Source organism: Ornithorhynchus anatinus, chromosome X1, assembly GCF_004115215.2.
Source record: "Ornithorhynchus anatinus isolate Pmale09 chromosome X1, mOrnAna1.pri.v4, whole genome shotgun sequence".
NCBI lineage: Eukaryota > Metazoa > Chordata > Mammalia > Monotremata > Ornithorhynchidae > Ornithorhynchus > Ornithorhynchus anatinus.
In genome coordinates, this window is record NC_041749.1 from 113,922,250 (window position 1) to 113,944,153 (window position 21,904).

The following is a 21,904-nucleotide window of genomic DNA, read 5'->3' on the forward strand; positions in this document are numbered from 1 at the left end:
AGAAACATCAGGAATGAAGAAACCACACAACAAAACACAAAAACATAACCAAAAAAAGCACAAAAATAAACAACCGAAGGGTGCTATGAACAAGAGTCTGCCAAGAGTCTCTGTGCCTCAGTTTCCTCATCTGTAAAATGGGGATTAAACCTGTGACCCTCTGTGGGACGGGGACTGTGTTCAACCTGGTCATCTTGTATTTACTCCAGTGCTTAGTTCAGTGCTTGGCACACGGTAAGCACTGAACAAATACCACCATTATTAAAAAGATCATAGTTTAGCAGATGCTTAATCTGCAGATGGCTCCTATAGTGTTCAGTCTGTGGGAGTGAGGAGCTTCTACAAGTCAACCCGGGGCCCCTGAAAGTGACTCACTTCCCAGAGGGACTGTCACTGCTTCAGCCAAAAAAATTAAAAATCCCTACACTGAGAGTTCCTGAGGACCGGGAAGTCCTGGAAGTTTAACAAGTCGGTCAGAGAAGGAGGAATTTTAGGCAAATTATCTGTTCAGAGTCTGCCTCCGAGTGCTCTCTCAACACCCGACTCCCAATTCGGAACAAATGTGGCAGGTCTGTAAGGAGAGAGATCTTAAAGGGGATGAAACCCCACCAACTCTCTGGCCAGCAGTGTGTTCTCAGCGGATTCTTCAGAAATGGGGCTGGCCCACAGTTGAAACATTTTAACAAGTACGCTGTAATGGGAACTTCTGTGTTAAACAATTGTTATTACTTTGTGATTGAGGGCTGATCTGGAATGGGGAAGAATAGATCTGTCCTAACGCCGGACTTCCTAGAAATTTGTTCCTTTAAGAAATGAATCTAGGCCAAGGGCTAGTGCCGTGCTCACACTGGAGAAAGTGTCTCCCCGCGCACAAATGAGCTCGTTTCACCCCTTTAGCTTCCTCCGGCCAGCATTTCTCTGTCCCAAACGGAATACCCCATCTCGACTGAGCTACTCAGAACACGCCACCAATGCGATGGATGAAAAGGGTACCTCTGTTTGGAGAGATCGGAGACAAAATGGTGACACTCGATAACATTTTTTTTTTTTTAACGCATGCTGTAAGGAAACCAGATATTCTTCCCTTTTCTGCTTCTGGGCTCACATTAGGGGAAGAGGTCTTAGCCAAGAGATGCAAAATGGAAAATTCTGGCCGGATTAGAATCTGCACAACAGTTCAAAGAATTTTGCTCTAACCAAGCAACTATAGTGGAAATTACAATTACCGAGCATTCTTTCTGGGAAGAAGCGCAAATGATCCAGACAACAAGGTCTCAATGGTAATGAAAATTAATTTAAGAGATTCAAATTCTGGCACGCTTCCTATTAAGTCATTTTCATATTCAAACCTCTCTCAATGACTCGCCTGGCTAGAGCATTAACTGGTTGGGGCTAGTACTAGCTTATCTTTGTCAGCCCTCTTAGATGGTCTCATTGAACTAGGGGAACAACTGGCTAAAGGAAAGTGACTCGTCTTCCACATACTAATGATGGTATTTAATAAGTGCTTACTAGGGGCCAAACACTATGCTAAGCATTGGGAGAGAGACAGGATTATGAGATCAGACACAGTCCCTTCATTCATTTAACTGTATTTATTGGGTGCTTACTAGCACATAGTACACTATAACAATAAACAGTCACATTCCCTGCCCACAGTGACCATGTGGGGCTCACGGTCGAGGAGGGAGGAGGAACAGGCATCTTGTCCCTCCGTTACCAGTGAGGAAACTGAGGCACAGAGTGGTTAAGGGACTTACCCCAGGTCACCCAGCCGGCGAGTGGAAAACGAGACGTCGGGTCTCCTGACCCCCCAGCCCTGTGTTCTTTCCATTAGGCCCCATTGCCTCCATAGGCAGTGGTCAGCAAGGCTTTTAAAGAAATTTCCAATGTTAGGCAGTAATTCAACAGACATGGCCATGGGATGAAAATGATAATTTCCTTAAAGTATTTTTGGGAGAGGGAGTTTCTCTACCACCCACCAACTGCAGCCATTCCTGAAGAAGAAACTGGCATCCCAAGCCCGGGATGACAGCTTTTCTCTTACAAGGGAGAATGGTGACCAGGAAGGGGCAGACTTCAAAGCACAAACAGACCAGAAAAGCCATCATGTGGGCCTATCCAGTCCTGACTGAAAACCCTCTGGCCTTGTCGGGACCCCGGTACGAAGGGTGGGGCAGAGAGACCGGCTCAAAACTCCCTTGGGGGGGCACGGGGTGGGGATGGGGGGCAATTGCCTCCATCATTCCCTGGAAAGGGTCACCGAGAAGCAGCATGGCTTAGGTAGAGAGAGCACGGGCCTGGGAGCCAGAAGGACCTAGGTTCTAATGCAGTTCTACCACGTCTGCCTTGTGACTTTGGGCAAGTCCTTTCACTTCTCTGGGCCTTAGTTACCTCATCTGGAAAATGGGGATTAAGAGTGTGAGCCCCATGTGGGACAGGGACTGTATCTAACCTGCTTAACTTGTAGTATCTACCCCAGCACTTAGAACCGCTTGGCACATAGTGCTTAACAAGTACCATAATTATTATTATAATTACTGTTATCTAGTAGGGCATTTAGCTGGAAAACTGGGATGTTTTATGCTTGGTTAAAAGTACTGTAGATCTCAGAGTAGAACGGGTGAGCAGACGACAGATTTGAGATTCGTACAGTCGGGGGGCTGTGTCAAAGCAAACCCACGTCGCAATCCTTACCGGGTGTCCAAAGCCGCGTGCGTGCGCACATATCTCCCTCCCAACACAGCACCGCACTGTATCCAGACAGGCCCGCATTGTTGGGAGAATGTTCCCTGAACCTGCGGCTGTGTTCTAGCCAGGACCCTAGTGCGAGCCCCCAGGGTGGAAGAACTGACTGTACCTTAAAGTTGGACATCAGGTGAATACATTCATCCATTTATTAACTAGTCATTTCAGGGACACTGTGCAGCTTGGATTTTTAGAGAGTGTTTTTAAAGGCAGAAGCTCAACTGTGCCTTTCATCGTCAAAATATTCCTTTTCACCAAAGAACAACGTTTGATACAGAGTTTTAGCTAACGTTCTTTTTGGAGCAACTGCATGATTTTTTTGGATTATTAAAAACTCCACGATGCTAGCTTTGTTTTTGTTTTTTCCTAGAGATGGGGGCATTTGCTCTGCTCTTCTAAATTGGGTTTGCATTTTCAGAAGGCCAATCTTCCTCAATTCCTGTCCTAAACTACTGGTAGAGTTGCTTTCATGACTGAATAGCTCCTATGTCCATTTCTAATGTAGGCTTGGGGGGGGGGGGGGGAGAGAGGGGATGGGGGGAAGGAGTCCATCCAAGAGCCCCAAGATATCCAACAGGGAATGTAATGAATCCCTAGGCTCAGGGTCATAATTTGCTACATTCATGGAAGCTATTTTATGGAAAGTTTCCCGTACACACATTGGTTAACAAGAATAGCACCTGAACCTGCTCAATCATCTAACCTTTCCTGCTTGGAATTTGTTTGAACTACCTTGGCCAAAACTAATGAAGTTTGACATTCGGAAAAATACGATTGCTATTGCTCCGCTTGGTTCAAACCGTAAAATAGTGAAAAGGAATCTTTTCTTCATAGACCTATATCAAGTACAAGCCCCGTTGAATATGTCAGGCTGTTTATTTAAGCTGCCTGTTTGTCTTGGCTTCAGCCTTCGTGCTGTACAAAAATCCTAAACTAGGAAAAGCAAGGGCTGCTTTCCCGCATATATGTGGCAAAAATGTACCCTGGAAGTGAATAGTTCTTCCACACCCTACCGCCAGAAAAGATTTGGGGAAAACTACCTTGCTTATATTGATCGAATGATCCAGACCACAAGAACGTAACCAAAAACAAGAGTTTTTACTTTTTTTAAAAATGGACGGATGTGTGTGAGTGATTTTTCTGAGGCTTCATATGAGCAATTACCTAAAACATCTCCGATTTCCTAAACCCCTTTTTTCCAGGGAAGGCAAGAAACCCAAACTCCACTCCCCTTCAGGAGGCCCTAACATTAATATCTCACTGCTTTCTCCACACATCTTCCCCTGACTCGCTCCCTTTACTCTCCCCCACTTCCAGCCCCCAAGCACTTATGTACATGTCTGTAATTTTATTTATGCCTTTGCTCTTTCCCCTTCCCAGCCCCATAGCATTTATGTACATATCTGAAATTTTAGTTACTTGTATTGATAATAACTGTGAGCTCGTTGTGGGCAGGGAATGTTGCTATTTATTGTTGTATTTTACTTTCCCAAGCACTTAGCACAGTACTCTGACACAGTAAGTGCTCAATAAACACGACTGACTGACTGACTGAATGAATCTTCCCTCACTGTCGGGTTTTCACCATCACTTCCAGTCTCCTCCTGAGAGCCGCAGGAGAGAAACCTCGTGGACTCGTTCACCTCCTGGGGGGCTTCGCTGAATCCTGATGCGCTCACCCCAAGCTGCCACTGCCTCCTCAGGCTCAAGACTCCAAATCAAAAACGTTATTCGATACGTTAGTCGAAAAGGCCGCACCAGGCCCGGTGACCGCTTCACACGGTAAAAAGCGGCACCCATCTGGCCACGTTTCTACCTGCAAAACTAACGAGAGAAGAGCAGGAGTAAAGGAGGGCGTTGTGGCCCCGCAAGCGGTGAGAATCTTTTCGTAGTTAGCCAGACTTTGGAGGTTGACAAGTTTGCCTACTGAGGTGGTCGCCCCGGATCGAATCACCTCACATACACCTGCGGGGGGAAGAGTATCGGGGTGAGAGCACAGAGGCAATCCCGCAAGAGGAAGAAGGTCAGCCACACTGCAACTGCTAAATCTACAAGACAAAAAAATCAAAGGGTCCTGGCAAGAGACAGAAATAATACTACTGAAATCAATTCTGCCTTTCCAAAGAGCCTTTCAATTGACGACTGCAAAGAGCTTCACCTATGGTTTAATTTTATGCTCGTTTTACAAGTGAAAGATTACAAAAGTGCAATTCAGCAGTGGGCCTGGTAGAGGCTAGGTCTCCTGTCTCTTTATCATGTTGACATGCTACATCTTCTCAAGGTGTAAACACCCTGGAAATCATTTCACACTGACTCCTACAGACTAAGAGGTGATGAATACGGTTCACACTAAAATGAAGGAAAAATGAATGCAAGTGATTGAATGTTCTCATCCCTCTAGCCTGCATCAGAAGCAGGAAGGCTGAAGCCGGGTGATTAAGGAGTGTTTTGGATGGTGAAGAGGGAACAGGAGGGAGGAGCTGGACAAAATAGAAATTTAAAATTAACAGGAAAGGCACCAATTTTGGAAAGCCAAAAGAGAACAGGATTGTGAATTTATAAAAATCCAGTATATATATAAGACCAGAGGGTTCTGTTCTAGATAGTGTGAAATATTCTAGTAATCACAGACTTCACCATCTTGTTAGCCTGACAGTCTAAATGAAAGAAAAAAAAAATCACAGGAACATCACTTCATTAAAACACTAATGCAGGCTGGATTTCATGGTGTAAACATCTTTAACATTAGGAACCTGTTGTTCTGAGAAAAATTAATCCAAGCTTTATTAATTCAAATGATGGCAGTATTGGCCAAAATAATCACTAATGTGTGGAAACTGAGTTTGTCTGAAAGCCACATGCCTTCTTTAAGTAAATAAAAGGCACTGGATTCACCATATCACTGAAGAAACAAGCAAACCCTGTATAGTCTTAAATCTGCTTTTCTGTTTGGTTCCATTTACATATTTAGGAGCCTGCATCTCAAGAGGTACTTTATGAATACCAAATATTCGCTCACCCTACAAAGGAAAGATTATTTTCCCTTTCTGTGTAATTTCGCTGAGGAAACAGTCTTCCGATATATTAGTCATACTTGGGTCTCTGGGCTTCTACCTCAAAATGATAAATTTTTAGAATGAGATTTCTCTGTTCTTCCCAATCACGGGAAGTTACCGGGGCTATATGTAACCTCTCTGGAGAGGGGAGGGATCACTGACCTGAAATGAATCAGGTTTGAAGATGACCTTTAGACTTTGACAAAAATAGTTATTTAGCTACATCCAAAAGGAAAATTTCTCCCGAGCATTAAAAACTACTGCAGTTCCACTCTGGCTTTTAGACTGGGCTAAGTAAATTTGACCAACCTACGTGGAGTTCTAACTGAAGGACATCGATGACTCATCTATTCTGTAAGCAATCAGTATTATTGCACTTCGGCAAAGGAGTCCTATTAGTCCAGTGACAAAATGACCAACTGTGGGTTAATAGGTAACAGGGAAAAACCACATCAAGATCAAATATTAAAGTCTCCCTTATGGCACCACTGAAGCTCAGGTATGGTCATCCACAGCCCCAGTTTCTGTTTATAAAAGGCAACGCTTCACATTTCTTTCGAAGCAGGCCAAACATACTGCCGTATTCACTGGGACCGATCCCAAGAGGCCCCTGTAAAGAGCACGGCCAGAGAGCTGAATGAGCCATTTGTAGGATTTTTTTTTAATCCGCTACTGAGTTTCTCTTCAGTTGAGGTGGCAAGATTAAGACTAGCCTGTGTGCAGAGCTCATCAAGCTTTGCCTGTCCAACTACAAGCCTGGCTCAGATTGCCTTGCTCTGGACAGCTCTTCCCTCAACCCTAACGATGCATTTGATTTACTAGGAAGAGAAGTGAGGAGCAATATTCACTGGAGTCCAAGGCAGCAGCAATTAGTTCTCCCGAAGGAAAAAGGGGTGGGGGGGAGAGAAAAAAAAAATCACTGAATCCCTCATACAGTTCCTTCAAGCATTCTGTTGTCCTCGTCGGACACGGAATTTTGGGGTGGGTTGACCATGGGACTGACCCAGTAACGGCATTTCTGAAACCCTGATGGTCACGAAGGACGTTAAGACGAACAGTGGGAGAATCCTCGAGAGAAAGAGGAGACCCAAGAAAATGATCAACTTTTTCTTTTTTTTTTTAAATGGTATCTCTTAGGTGCTTACTCTGTGCCGGGCACTGTTATAAGCGCTGGGGTAGATACAAGCTAATCCGGTTGGACTCAGTCCATGTCGCACATGGGGCTCACAGTCTCAATCCCCGTTTTACAGGTGAGGCGTCTGAGGCGCAGGCAACTGAAGTGACTCGCCCAAGGTCACGCAGCAGACAGGTGGCAGAGCCGGGATGAGAACCCAAGTCCTTCTGACTCCCAGGCCCGTGCCCTACCCACTAGGCCACGCTGCTTCTCAAGGGAACTTCCATTTACTTTCGTGACACCGGGGCCTCCGTCAGAGCAGCAGCACCAGGAATCAATTTCAGGAGATGCCGAACTGGTGGCGGCGGGGGGTAAAGGGAGGCGCGAAAGCTTAGTACAGTGCTCTGCACATAGTAAGCGCTCAAGAAATACTAACAAATGAATGAAAAGCAGCAGTGGCCCCATCGGCGCCAGAAACCTGGCAGTGGTTAGCGGCTGCCGCTTCCCACCTACTGCCCAAATGGGGCCTCCTGTTACTGTTTGCTGCCCCAAATGTTTCTGGGACACGCAGTCCTAGAACGGCTGATTGTTTTCTGGCAGGGCTCTGGGACGACATGTCAAGGAACTATTAGCCCTCTGTGAAGAGATTTCTGCAGTTCAGACTCTCGGAGAGAACAGATGAAAGATGGCCAGTGAAATATTAAACAGTTAACCGATAAGTGCGAGTCCCGCCGTTAACAGACCGCGCTTGACGTTTCAGACTGGCCTCGGCCTCCTCCCTCATTCCTGGCTGGAAGCAGGAACCAGAATCACTCTGGGGGCAGCAGCTGCATGCGCTGCTGCCCATTCCAGAGTTCTCAACACACCCCTCCACTCCCACTCCAACATCTCAATGCCCGAGAGAGGCACGTTGGGAGCTATGGAATGGTCAGCAGCACCGGCAGCTGCTACCCAAAAAGCGATTCTGGTTCCTGCCCCGAGCGAGGAATCAAGGAGACGGAGGCAGGAGGTTGTCAGTAAAGACCCTTGACGGCGAACTTGAGAACGGTTCCCTGAAAATGCACTTCTGGGAGCCTTTTATGGTATCTGTTACACACCTGCTATGAAGCAAACACCGTTCTAACTGCCGGGGTGGATACGATTAGGTTGGACACAGTCCCTTTCCTGCCTGGGGCTCGCAGTCTAAGTAGGAGGGAGAACAGGAGAGCTGAGGCCCCGAGGAGGGAAGTGACTTGTCCGAGGTCCGTTCGTTCATTCAATCGTATTTCCTGAGCGCTTACTGTGTGCGGGGCACTGTACTGAGCGCTGGGGAGAGGACAGTAGAACAATAAACAGACTCCCTGCCCACAATGAGCTCGCGGTCTAGAGGGTCACAGAGCAAGCACCTGGCAGCACCGCGATTAGAACCCAGGTCCTCTGACTCCCAGGCCACGCTGCTCCTCTCCTTGAAAGGGGTACTTCTCATTTTTACATCCCTGCCTGGGACTGCTTGCCACGTCGGCAAAGCAGAGGCCCCCTTTTGGAGTCTCTCTCGGGAGTACGTACCATGTAGGGCTTGGCCGATGAGAAGGGGCAGCATCGCTCCCTGCCCCGGAGGTCTTTGCCCTCCCTCTCATCCCCCAGATCCGCTCCAGCGAGGGAAAACAGAGCTAGCTCTGTGCTAAATACATTTTTGTTTGTACAGCCAGACGGTGGTAACAAACCTGTTCCAAAAATAAAGTGATGAACGGGGGAAAGAAAGAACACACTCTTCTAAGTGTGCAAAACTGTCCCTGAAATGAGATGTGTATGCTTCGGAGTTCACATCACAGAACCTGTGGCAGTTTAATGGTTACACCAGATTCTGAAAAGGGAGAACTAAGAGTCCGGAGATAAGAATAGGAAAAACGTCCTGCTTCTGCTGACAAAAACAGAGAAAAACCACATGCCTGCAACGAGCCTTGCCTTCTGAAACCCTCTGAGTCGCTTACACGGAGGATAACAAGTAGACCCGACTCCAAATCAGAAAGGACAATCATTCCCCAAGATAAAAAGAGCGTTTTTTTCGCAACCAACATTCCAGATAGAATCCAGAATGATGACAGTTTGCAATAATAATGACATTTTTTAAGCACTTACTACATGCCCAGCACTGTACTAAGCACTGGGGTAGATACCAGGTAAGTGCTTAGCACAGTGCTGTGCACATAGTAAATGCTCAATAAATGTCACTGATTAACACAAGGTAATCAATGGTATTTACTGAACGCTTACTGTGTGCACAGCACTGTGCTAAGTTCTTGGGAGAGGACAATATAATGGAGTTGGGAGACACGTTCCCTGCCCACAGCGAGCTTACAGTCAAGAAGGGGAAACGGGCATTAATATAAATAAGTTATGGATATTTACATAAGCGCTGTGGGGCTGAATAGAGAGCACAAATCCAAGTGCAGATAATCAGGTCGGACGCAGTCCCTGTTCCACGGGCCGGGGGGCCAGGAGAAAGGGGGGCGGTGTCAATCAAAGGGGGAGAGCAGGCACTAAATCCCTACTTTACAGGTGAGGAAACTGAGGCCCAAAGAAGGTAAGTGACCTGCCCAAGATCACACGGCAGGCACGTGGAGGCAGGATTAGAACTCAGGTCCCCTGACTCCGAGGCCTGAGCTGTTGCCACGAGGCCACGCTGCTTTTTCAATAAAAACCTACTCTAATGATAAATATCAAACTACCAAATTTGCAGGGGGGTCTGGATTGGTTTAAGGAAACAGATGAAAAGGTTGACCCAGCTTTGCTGGCCTGAAGCATGTGCTGCTTAGCTTTTCATTCAATGGCAAATTTTTAAATCAGAAAGTGAAGAAAAAAAATTAATCACTCTCATGCATCCCACTGCAAGACTGGATGTCTACAAACTTGACTGAATGCATGGAAAAGGTCCCTGACTAGGAGAATGCTGTTTAAACTTTCAGTGCCAGGCCAACGACTGCCACACTGGATTATTTCTCTGCAAATTGCTCCAAAATAATATCAGTGAGGAAGTGAGCTGTTGGCTAGCACAGTAAGCATTACAAATCAAACCTAAAAATCTGCCTGGATACTGCATAATTTCAGTCAGTCAGTCTCCGAGGAAGTTTAGCAGGGAAAAAAAGCCTTTTAATAAAAAGAAAATCAAGGCAAAATTCCTTAATCTTAATGCTCCAGACCTATGCAAACAGCTGCTATGGCAGATACCTTGTTGCTTATTTGATTCTTTAAAAAGAAACCAAAAAAAAAAAAAATACCGCGCGCCAATTAGCTGCCAAGCCCTTTACTCGCCAATGCTCCTGCATTAATTGAAACCTGGCATTCACAGGTCTGAGAGAGCACTGTTATCACAATATAGTTTCTCAAATAATAATTTACCTGGTTCTACCCCTTCCTGAATGGCATTTCACAATCATCCTTTGGGATGTGAAAAAACCCACTTCGTTGCCCAAATGATTTGTTTGGTCTGTTGACTGACACAATTTCTGGAAAGTTGCTAGAAAGCACTGGGATGCACAAACTAGCTGCTGAAGATGACAGCAAAGTGTTGCACGTGCCAGTTGGTTACTGCATGGTTCCTGGGCTGCATTGATTTTTTTGAGAATAAAAGTATTTAAAAATATTTCCAAATCATGACAGATTAAAACACACACACATACACACACTGAAATGTAGGGCTACATCTTGGCTCTGTCCCTGCTTAACCATCAGGCATTGTAAAGATCATTTCTGATGTGAAGTAAATTCAAAAGGACCTCATTTTTTTATGGTATCTGTTAAGCACTTACTATGTGCCAGGCACTGTACGAGGAGCTGGGGTGGTTACAGGCAAATTAGGTTGGACACGGTCCCTGTCCCATGTGGGGCTCACAGTCTTAAGTCTCCATTTTCTAGATGAGGTAACTGAGCCCCAAAGAAGTGACTTGCCCAAGGTCCCACAGCAGACAAGTGGCAGAGCTGAAACAAGAGCCCAGGTCCGTCTGACCCCCAGGCCCTTCCGACTCCCTGGCCCGTGCTCTATCTACTAGGCTACTCTGCTTCTCTTTCTCACTTTTCTCTAACTGTAGCACTCTGGTCCTTGGAGCGCCTAATACCATTTCCCCAAGGCTGGCCACATACCATCACTCTTTTCGATTTGGAGATTGGAGCACAGGCTACCTCATTTCAGATCAGCAGCCAATTTTCAGGCTTGTTTTTCATCTCTTACAGATTAAGTCATTTTCTCCAGCTAGAACACCAGTCCAAACTTTCTTGAGGAATTCCTCATGCTCAAAACCCTCTTTCTGTTCCATCATTTTAAAGACAGAGCTGTAGCTTAGGTGTCTAAGCAGATCAAAGCTTTGTTATGCAGAAGGTGGAGCAGAAATAGTAGTATTTATTAAGCGCTCACTGTGTGCAGAGCACTGTATTAAGAGCACTGTACTACAGATGAGAAGGGTTGGCCTAGTGGATAGAGCGTGGGCCTGGGAGTCAGAAGGACCTGGGTTCTAATCCCGGCTCCGCCATTGACTGCTGTGTGAGCTTGGGCAAGTCGCTCTTCTCTGTGCCTCAGTTACCTCATCAGTAAAATGGGGATTAAGACTGTGAACCCCAAGTTGGGACAGGGACTGGGTCCCATTTGATCTATTCCAGCGTTTAGAACAGGGCTTGACAACATTAAGTGCATACCATAAAAAAAAAAATGAGGGTCTACATCCCTCGGCGGGGGGGGGGGGGGCAGGCCCACAATCTAAGTGATGTCAGTTAGCATGTGGAACATTATTATAATGATATACCATAAAATTCTTGAAAGGATTAATTTGAGGGGAGGGGGTGCGCTTTGTTAAAAAGGGAATTCTTTGTACAGGGGACTTTTAAAAGTCCAATAAAATTGCTAGGACCGGTGGAAAATAGTCAACATACGGAAGCTTGGTTATAAAGCAGTTTGATTGTAATGCATGTACATTTATGGATGCACGCTACAAACGTTTTAGGCCATAGAGTTAAGATTTTTAGGGGAGAAACACAATAGAGTCCTTCTTTGTCTCACTTTCTTTTCAAAGTGCTCAAACTCACGACATTCAATTAAAATATGAGCAGCCGGAATCAATAAACAATGGAGGTCCTTAGAGGCTCAAGACCACTTCACCTTGAGGACAGGCTGCAGTAGAATTCACCATTTGAATGGCCACCAACTTCACAGTCACGCAATGGCTCAAAACACTCTTTTCCCATCATTCCAACTAGGTACTTCACCACTCATTGGTATGCTTTCCCAATAGGCTTCTAAGCTAAGTCGTTTCCCTCGGAACTTCGGCTCTTATGTGGACACTCGGAAAGGATCACGGTGGCGGGAAAACTTCCCCAATGACCACTAATCGCAACAAAAATCAAACAATCGTTATTGAGAGCTTACTGTGTCAGTAAAGCACTGTACTTGTGCTTTACTGTGTTTGGGAGGGGACAGTAGAGGTAGAAGACCTGATCCCTGCCATCCAGGAGTTTATAATACCAAAAATAATAATAATAATTGTGGAATTTGTTAAGTCCTTACTATGTGCCAGGCCCTGTACTAAGTGCTGGGGTGGACACAAGCAAATCGGTTTGGACACAGTCCCCTGCCCCAAGTGGGGTTCAGTCTCAATCTCCATTTTACAGGTGAGGTAACTGAGGCCCAGAGAAGTGAAGTGACTTGCCCAAGGCCACAGAGCAGACAAGTGGTGGAGCTGGGATTAGAACCCATGACCTTCTGACTCCCAGGGGCTTATTTCACAGTAGAGACAGGCAACAAATGACTTTATTTATGGACAAGAGGAATCGCTAGTCTCATCTGGACTTGACTTCTGCTCCGTAAGTTAAAAAAAAAAAAAAAAACTGGGCCGAGCCACAGCTTTTCCCCTAGTGTCATCGAGCGGCTACCCGCTTTTAAAGAAAGAGCTCTTTTTGACTCAGAGCAGCCAGTGGTGCATTCAAGAGGCAACACAACCTACCCACTCTTTTCCGTACCCGATCTCCTGAAAGAGTTGGAAAAAACTGAGCCGTAGTAAGGCAGCAGTCAACTACCAGGTCGGTTTCCTTTTCTGAAATTAAAGTGCATTTCTCACATCGTGTTTAAAAAATACAACCACCGAAGAAGGTCTGAAACAAAAGCAAGAGTATTTTGTGCTGAGAGTCGAGGAACTGTCTTGAACTCAAATAAAGTTAAGGATGTGCCCCTCCAGCCTAGCCGAGGAAATTCCTTGGGTTTTACATCTGACCTTTAATGTTATTTTTACGTCGAAAGGATTAAACTGGCATATCCTTCTCAGGCTCATTTGTTTGTTTAATGGGAGTGTTTAAAATAAAAGGGAAGACCTTCCTGATAGAGCATAATGTGATTTGGGTCCTTTGGGCCCAACACTAAAGGAACTGGGCCATGAAACAACCTCTGTTCCCATTAGCGTTTTTGCTGAGCAACACAGTATCGCGAGCGTGGCTCTCAAGCGCCTTTCCCCTAGGCTCAACACTACACTTCTCTTCCGTCTGTATTCGTCTGAAGAGCCATTACTTCCTCACCGTCGACAGACGAAGATTCCTCTGAACTAAGGAGTTTACCTAGAGTCATGAACAACCAAGACGAAATAAACCGCTTTTTCAACGGCAAGGCCTTGAGATTCCTAGGCTCTGTCCTCCCAGGGGGACTGTCGGAGAAGGATAAAACCCCCAGGGTTGGGTACTTCAACCAAAGGGAAAGTTGATTAACAAACCAGAGCTCACTCCGGTGGGGATAGCTCCTCCAAACCAGTGACATGCACAAGCACAAATCCAAAGAGACTACCCTGAATCTGCCATTAGAGAGGCAACGGACGACGCTTCCTGAGGAAGCCTCGGCCCCAGGATGAGAGGAAAGAGAGACTAGTGGCAGGAAAGTGGGCTGAGAGCTTGAACGACAGTCCCAGAATCCTTACACGTCGACTGAATGATGATAACGTAATAATTGTGGCATCTGTTAAGCGCCTACTGTGTGCCAGGCACTGTTCTAAGCGCTGGGGTAGATAGAAGGTAATCGGGTTGGACACTGTCCCTGTCCCACATGGGGCTCACAGTCTTAATCCCCATTTTACAGACAAGGGAACCGAGGCCTAGAGAAGTGAAGTGACTGGCCCAATGTCACACAGCAGACAGGTGGCAGAGCCGGTACTAGAACTCAGGTCCTTTAGGCTCCTTGGCCCGGGCCCTATCCACTAGGCCATGCTGCCTCCTTGTGAAAGGTTCTAGTTCGGTGGGCATTTTTGTCTGTAAAAGCTAAATTCCAGGCCCATCAAGTCTTGGCCACGCCAGTGACAGCCTTGACACCTGGTCTGCCACCTGCCCCCAGATTTCTCCTAAACTATTATGGGATAAGAATGGGCAGCAAAAACCATGGTGGAGGGTCGGGACGGTCACTGATGACATGAGAGAATTCCAGGCACCCGCCCCTTTGTGTTTAAATAAGTGCTAGTACAAATAGCAAAAAGGAAAAACCGGTGTCAATTTACCTTGTGGGAAATAACTACTGTTTGTACTTGGGTCCATTTCCGGATGGCATTCATTAGATTTGTGTTTCATAACTGATAAGACAGCCACACTCGCCTTAATCGTGGCACGGGCAACGGATGTAACGCAACGTGCGTTACGTAAGTAAAGGGGGGTGGGGGGTGGGGGGGTCAGAAGGATAGCCACAAAAAGGTTCTTTGTGGGAAGTCGGCAGAACCTTACACAGTTGCTGGACATTTAAAAATAAAACTACCAGGTGTAAGGATGTCCGGAACTATATCAGGCCTGGAGGGGGACCGGCCAGCTGAAAATCTGTGGACATATGGCCACCCTACAAGGACTGAACCTATGGAGAACAGTATCATTCACCAACTTCCAGGGCAGTCCCTGTCCCACATGGGGCTCATAGTCTCAATCCCCATTCAGCACTTAGAACAGTGCTTGGCACATAGTAAGCACTTAAATACCATCATTATTATTATGATTATTATTTTACCGATGAGGGAACTGAGGCACTGAGACACCACCACTGCTGAGCTGCAGTTGGTTTGTAGAGACAGAGAACACCAAGAGGCAGAAGAACCTAACTGTGGAGAAGTTACCGCTTAGCAGAAGCATCCCTTCCAAGCGAAACCCAACTGGAGGTAAACGGGTATCTCGGTGGGAAGGGAAGAGAAGGGCTTAATGCTCTGAACGGGCTTGTTGGAACCAGGGCAGCCTCAAATTTGTGGTAGGAAGCCAACTCATGTTAGGGCCATATATAGTGACCTCCTTTCAAAGATAAAGTACTGCTATAGGGCATGTATCTTAACCTAGAAAAACATCAGTCCAAAGCAAATCTAGCGTAAGCTCGTTTCTCAAAAATATATATAAAAACCCCCCTGCATATGACAAGCATCTGAAATGTGAGGGGTTTCTGAGGTAATCTGTCCAAACCAAAAGCATTTGTGGAAAGTTGTTTTTTTTAAAAAAAAAAAAAAAAAGCGAGCGCTCATTTCCATCCCGCTGCTTATTTGAAGTCTCGAGTTGTCCTGCACTTGGATTTGTACCCTTTATTCACCCCACCCTGAGCCCCACGGCACTTAGGTACATAACCGTAATTTATTTATATTACTGTCTGCCCCTCTAGACTGTAAGCTCACTGTGGGCAGGGGACATGTCTTCCGCCTCTGCTACAGTGTACTCTCCCAAGCCTTAATACAGTGCTCTGCACACAGCAAGCACTCAATAAATATGATTGATTCGGGCCACCCAGTTTTGCTGCAAACACACGTCTGAGAAGCGGCACGGCCGAGCGGAAAGATCACGGGCCCGGGAATCGGCGGACCTGAGTCCTGTTTCGCCTCCGCCAGTCGTCTGCTGTGCGATTTGAGCAAGTCACTTCACTTCTTTGTGTCTCCGTTACCTCATCTGTAAAATGGGGACTAAATCCTCCCTCCCTCAGATTTAGACTGCGAGCCTCATGTGGGACAGGGACTGTGTCCAACCTGATTCTCCTTCATCTACTCCGGGGCTTAGTACAGTGTCTGGCACCTAACAAGTGCTTAACAAGTACCGTTTCAAAAAAAAAAAAGTGTTTTCGTTTGGAAGTTACACGATGGAAAAATTAGGGAATGTTCTTTCCCCAACATGAGTCTGTTCCGGTACAATACAATCTACAAGTTGGCGCATGTAGATTAGGTGTAGGAATAATCGGTCCTGTGTGGGGCACTGGTCAGAGAGTGAAGCCACTACCCTTCCTAACCTCTGCCTCAGCCTTACGGTACCGAAGCCCCGAGTAGCTTGTGGTTTCGGCCCTTTGGTTGTAATTGTAAACAGTAAGGTATCAATGAGTGGCCAGGGTGCAGAGCATTCTGCTACTGACTGAACATCTACTGTGGTGCCGATAAGAGTGGTATTTATTACGCTCTTACTATGTGCCAAGCACTGTACTAAGCGCTGGGGTAGATCCAAGGTAATCAAGAACACAGCCCCCGCATTATAGAAGAACTCCCCGTGAAGAAGGAACTCTGACAACACCTGGAATTCACCTAGCTGAGCCATTAGATTTGCAGCACCACAGAGCCTAATCCTGACATTATAATAACAATGTTGGCATTTGTTAAGCGCTTACTATGTGCAGAGCCCTGTTCTAAGCGCTGGGGTAGCTCATCCCACGTGAGGCTCACAGTCTTCATCCCCATTTTCCAGATAAGGTAACTGAGGCCCAGAGAAGTGAAGTGACTTGCCCATAGTCACACAGCTGACAAGTGGCAGAGGATGGGGTTTCTGTTGCAAGCAATGAACTGATCTTTCAGAGGTGCTCTTGTCAAAAATGTCCGGGAAGGGGGGGAGGAGAAGAGGTTTTTTAGTCTCCAGTGGTGTAAGTCTGGTGTTTCCCACTGGCTCCAATTTCCCTCCAAATTTAAGGAAAGGCGTTCTCAGCAGGGTTACTAATTTCGAGTTTCATTGGTCGAGGTGCATCTTTCTCCTGAAGTTACTCGTAAAACACAAAAGCACATTAGAATAAAAGTTAGACCAGGTTTAACCAACCAATTCTTTATTAAAATGCCTACTCGGTGTTCAGAGCACTATACCATACTGTACTGAATTGCAAAGAACTGTTAAGTCACACCATCCAGATCCTCACAGAACTCAGCAGAAAGCTTACGATACTAGTAGCATCGAGAACCAAAATGTCCACGCAGTCCAAGAGACAAAAATCTAGGCCTCCCTCTCGAGGCCAAAATAAAACTCCTCTTGGGCCAAGGATCAAGATTCTCAAATTGTCTCTGAAATCCAAAGCCACTTCTGACCCTCTTTTTTTTTGGTGTACGGTAAAGTTAAGTGCTCACTGTGTGTCAAACACTGCTCTAGGCACTGGGGCAGGTACAAGTTCACTAAGTTGTTGGATGCAGTCCCTGGCCCGCATGGAGCTCCCTACCTAAGTAGAAGGGAGGGAAGGTGGGGTCCTTCGGCACTCACGGTACCAGGGGGGCTTCTCGGCGAACACGCTAGTCTAAGGGCCCTGACGGCTGAGGGTGGCGCGGCAAGGGAGAGTTCAGTGGAAACTACGTCCACGGCTAGGGCAACTGGAGGGACGGCCGGAGAGCGCCAGCCTCTCCCTGCCCCACCAAGTGCCCCTGAGCCAGCTTTCTCCCTGGCTGGCCTACCATTCCTTGGGGAAGGGGCAGGGCACGATGGCAATTGGTCAGAAACCCCTGACACAAGTGCACGAGTTTGAAAGCCCTCATTCTTGCTCCACAAATATGGAAGATGATAAACAACCTGTGGGAGCAACCTGTCTGGATGCAACTAACAGCAGCATCAACCCAAGCCATACCTGGTGGAGCTACGCTCTTCGTTCCAGCCTTTCCTCTTGTGCCTGATTAGCAGAATCAGAGAGCCAGCCAAAAACGTATTCCTCTCCCGTGGATTAGCTGGCAGAAGTCTGTATTAGTGACGCACGTACAAGACTTGCTCTTCGCTCCTTACCACACGCCAGAGATTTGAAGATAGAGTTTCAGAACTGTTAAGGTAGAGATTCCTGGCCACCTCTTCCCACTAGCAAACAGTAAAGGTGAAATGTTTGGTTGGCTCCTGAGGAATGGGCAGTGTTCCCCTTTCAAAGACTCTTAATCTTAACCGAAATTCTGCTTTCCTGATTGGAAACAGAAAATACAGCTCCACCGGGGCAACTTGTACAGTGTTACTGAAACAGACCATCGGTACATTTCCTACCTTTTCCAAACTTCTGTGCACTAAAATATAATGCTCTGTTCTTTCCAAAATAACTAAAACAAGCTATCCACGTGTTCTGATACCTGTAAGAAGCAGTGCCTGTCAAGCTAAGTTTCGACTTGGCCACAAAGTGAACAAGCCATTTTAAGATATAATTAGTATCAAAGAAGAAGGTGCACCACTTAATTTAAAGCATATGGTTTCTGCAGTTTTGTTTTTGGTGCGGGGGGTTAAGGAAGGCAGACCACACGGGCCTATTTATCATAGCATTTTTCTGTTTTGCTACCAGCTATGTTTTAAAATCATAAACTAAAACGCTTTTCATTTTACTGGCAAGTCACCAACTAAACCTAGTCGAAAAGTCAGTTATAGTTTGTGTGCGTGTGTTTTTTTTTTTTTTATCAGTTTGTGATCTGCGGGTAGACTCCCTTAGCAACTATATATCACTTTAGATGTAAATTATAGACAATTTCTCTCCATGCAATTTATGAAGCAGAGATAAATCTATAATTTGTGTAGATTTAAATTATAATGGCGTATGGCCAAGAGAAAAACTACCATAAAAATGGAAAGAAAAACAGTAACAGACCAAAACATTCTTTAGGCAAAATATTAAATAGCTGCACATTTCCTTTTGAGAATCGACACACTCAAGCCAAGTTTTGTAAAAAGTGCTTAGGGTAACAATTTTGGTAATCATGTATTTTCTGCATTTCCTGCCACTGAGCACCAACGAGCACGAGGACCTCTTGCTTTTCAAGGTAGCCTACTCCTCCCCCCAGAATAATTTGCCGATGTCACAATCCTACATTGTGATGTCAAAACCGCTTCAAGGGTGATGAACTGTGGCCTTTCCGAATGAATCAAGCAAGAGGGGGCGGGTTGTGAAGAAGAGAGAGCTGCTGTTTATATACAAATACCTTGGTGATAAACAATGATGCAAAAGGAAGTACAGTTAAAGTTCATGGTGGTTAATGAGAGCTTCATTTCACACACACACACACACAATCTTTCTCTCTCTCACTGCTCTCTCTACCCAGATCTTCCTGAATGTAGTCGGCATTGGCAGGAGCGGTCGGAGTAATAACGCAACACTCACCACTTTCAACAACCCATCTTTATAGTGTTATACCTTAAGCATTCAGGGTACTGTACCTCGTCCAAATTAAAGGCAAAGTTCTCCGTACCGAGGTATTCGGGAAGACTTAAGTTTACGGTGGAAACAAAATTCTGGATCCAGATCATATTACACTAAGGCACGCTCCAGCTTCGGCTACTTCACTTTACCTTAACAGAAACCATATTTCTTCATTGCCGAACCAAAATAAGCCCCTAATTAGTTCGGTGGAAGCTCGGTACCCTGAAATTCGGAAGCCTCGCTATGTCGACAGAACTGAGGTCTCAGGCTGCTAACCAATGGTACAAGGGTAGTGTGTGCCACTCCCGTACGGGGGCTTTGACTTAATCCCTCAGAGATTTCTCCATTCCCCCAGAGCCCCCGGGCCTTGGCCTCAGCTCAAGGGACGTTGTCTGAAAGTGTAAGGAGTACTCAGCTCAAGAGTGAGAAGCATCGCCAGTTTAAGGCTCCTGGGCTCCTCTTCTTTTTCCCAGGCACCTATATCCATTCATAAAAGAGATTAAGATATCATATAAAGGGGGAAGAATGAGAAAGGACACCGCAGGGCTTCGAACAAGTGCCTGACACACAGTAAGTGCTTAAATTCCATTTAAAAAAAAGGTAACTAGGACTCACTGTGATGTCACCGCAAGGGAGTCAGAGAACAGAAGCTAATTGAAGGATTTTCTTGCCTTGAGCCCCAGTTAATGTCTACAACAAGAAACTGTCCCTACGTTTTCAAGAGACTTGCAAGAGACTTCTTTGAAACCCCTAACCCAAAGTCTATTCGCATAATATTACTGGTGTTACCTTTTCTCTTGGCGGTGAAGCCTCCGAGCCAATGAGAGCAAAAAAGGGAAGAGTGGTTCACAGACTGCTTATATGGGTGATAAACTCCAAAACATACACAATATTAAGCCAAAGACTGCACAGGGTGAACAACTGTGGATATTAATACATTTTTATCTTGGCTGCTTTGGCAACGTTCCGGACCCTGGTCACAGGGCTCATGCTACTGCACTATGCCAGGGTAAAAAGGCAGATCAGATGCCAAACAAGCTTCAAGTGATAAACAATACGGGATTTCTACTTTTGCTCTGAGAAGTGCACCTACAGTTGTCTTATATTGGTACATCAATTTTTAAGCTAATTTCCAGGGATCTTTTCCCAGTGTGTTGCTTCTTACAAGCGAGAACTAAAAATTGTCTCAGGCAGACAAAGTTTTGGTTTTGTGAAAAACCAAGACCCTCAACAATTTTGGAAAACTGTTTCTAGATTAAAATGTGACTGAGGGGTGTGGGGGGAGGGAGGAGGGGTTTATAACCCCAAAACAACGGTCTAGCTCTTTCAATTTTCTCTCCAACTCCCTTCATTAGTAATCGACAAGCAGGACTTCATTTTAGTTTGTAGGACAAAGTCCATTAGCATCCTCAGGCCAGCAAGCAGGAGATTAAATCCTGAAATTTCTGGAGAGAATAAGCGATCAGCCTGCTTGACAAAAATGCAGAGTTTGGTAGTCCAAAACTTCAACACCGATTGCAATTACTCTGGGCAGCTTTGTACAATGCAGGCACTTGGGGAGAAAAAAAAAAAACCTACTAGCCTAGGAGGCAAAGCGTTTTGGACATTTTCTACCCTTTCCACAAAGCAGATAAAATATTATAACATAGGTAGTTGCAATACAAACGTAAAGCCGATAAAAACGAAAGACTACAATTACCTTAACCCTCACATTACGATGACCCGACTTAGTTATGGGATGTAACCAACACCCTAAATTAAAAATAGTAGTGTGACAGCATATGGTATATCCACAAGTAGGCCATTTCTGATGACTGAAACAGGTTAGGTGGCCAGTTTCAACCAGGTTAAGACCAAGATGTGCAAAGGCAAGGCACTGCTTGAAGTCAGGGCTATCCGGTTTTAGAGCTACATCATAGTTATGTTGGTATTTGTTAAGCGCTTACTATGTGCCGAGCACTGTTCTAAGCGCTGGGGTAGACATAGGGGAATCAGGTTGTCCCACGTGGGGCTCACAGTCATAATCCCCATTTTACAGATGAGGGAACTGAGGCACAGAGAAGTTAAGTGATTTGCCCACAGTCACACAGCCGACAAGTGGCAGAGCTGGGATTCGAACTCATGAGTCCTGACTCCAAAGCCCGTGCTCTTTCCACTGAGCCACGCTGCTTCTCTAAGAAGCAGTAGTCTCAAGAAGACTTATCTCGAGTTTACTTTTTCCATGTACACAGCTAATGAATTCTCCTGGTTTTATTTCTAGGAAAGCTGTCAGGATTGCCGACTAGTCGGAATTACGGGAGGTGGGGCGGGGGGTGGAAAAAAAAGCATGAAATATCCAAATATATCACCAGTGAATATGAGATCTCCCATTTCACCTGTTCTAGCTTTGGGAAACCCCTCTTCGGGGCAAAAAAACAAACAAACCAAAAACCTACTTTTCAGGGAAGAGGGGGAGAACAGTAGTGCTGTTGCGAGTAGGCACAAATAAGGGGAATGAAATTTCCCATCTTACCTAATGGTGCTAAACAAGTCTCCAGCAGGAAGAAACTGCATTCCTTCCTGGTTAGTGTCTCCACGCCGCCCCCCCCCCCCCCTCCCCAGGGATTGGGAGCTGTGCCCTTTCTGGACGGGTGG

The 21,904-nt window shown here is 45.8% G+C and overlaps 1 protein-coding gene across 2 annotated transcripts in view; it reads right to left on the reverse strand.

Annotated features, from left to right (window-relative positions):
• Nucleotides 1-21,904, reverse strand: part of ELL (elongation factor for RNA polymerase II) — a 135,748-nt gene that overhangs the window by 112,770 nt on the left and 1,074 nt on the right. The gene's annotated exons all lie outside the window — the stretch shown is intronic.